This window comes from Thalia democratica, chromosome 9, assembly GCF_965202585.1.
Source record: "Thalia democratica chromosome 9, ktThaDemo2.hap1.1, whole genome shotgun sequence".
NCBI classification, from domain to species: Eukaryota; Metazoa; Chordata; class Thaliacea; order Salpida; family Salpidae; genus Thalia; species Thalia democratica.
This window is the reverse complement of record NC_139173.1, coordinates 13155158-13156307: the sequence shown is the minus strand read 5'-3', so window position 1 is coordinate 13156307 and position 1150 is coordinate 13155158.

The window sequence follows — 1150 nt, the reverse complement described above, 5'->3', positions numbered from 1 at the left end:
AAAGCTAACTCTTTGCGCTGTAGTTATTATACGTTGTATTGAACACTTACTTTTTTGTAAAAATATTTATTATTTTTCTCAAATTTGTGTTTTTTTTTAATCACTCTCGCTAATTACAAGACTTAAAAACCTCTGTTAAAATCGGGATAGTTTTGAATTTGTAGAAAAATCTCACTCAAGCTTTAAAAAGTTAATAATATTAAAAAAAAAAGTTTTGTTAGACAATTAGGAATTTTTTAAAGTTGTGTTTTATTTGAATATTTGATATTCAAAATAAGTTACTTGTTTTTTTTTTATGGTAAAAAAACATCAGTCTCAAACTCTACCCCTTGCAACGATAAACGTTTTCTTGGGAACTTTGCGGCTATCATTAGTTAAACTTGCTTTATGATTTGTCATCATAAAACCAACCCTTACATTTTCATAAATAATTTTCAATACCATTTAGTAAAAATAACAAATAGTTTTCAATCATAAATTATTCCAGTAGTACTGTAAAACAAATACAATCTACTGGAGTTTTAAAGGACAACTTTTATAATCTAAACATCAAGTAAAACATGCAGCTAAGGATGTTAACTTTACTAACTTATTGATAGTTTGAAAATGTTTTCAGATTATAATTACTCTTTAAACCTAGTCATTTACTAGAAAAAGTTATTCACGAAATTTAAGCTAAATATAATGATACGAACTAATTAAAAACCTTTTTTAGCAAAATAATTTCGGAATAAAAAGCATTGTAAATTAAAATTATTCCTACAGCTACGATTAAAATTTAGTTTAAAAAAAACCGACTTTAATTATAATAGTTTTGATAAGTTTTTAGGTAAACGTTTCTTTTGCAACAACTTAAATTAGCTATTTTTATTTTAAGGCTTTAAAATAGTAATGGGTGACGTACGGCCCGTGGATTGAAAATGACCGGCCTTCCAATGTTTTCTAAACTCAAGTTAAGTCTGGCCCGCCAAACTACTTTTGAAACTTACACTAGATACTCTGCAATATGAAAAGTAGAGCAAAAAGTTTGGGGAAGTTTAAAATTACACTTCAAATAGTAAAAAATGATCACATAGAGTTAGTAATTTTTATAAACGAGTAATCTTTGTGGATTAAATACTCCGGTCACCAAAAACTAAACTATTCCACA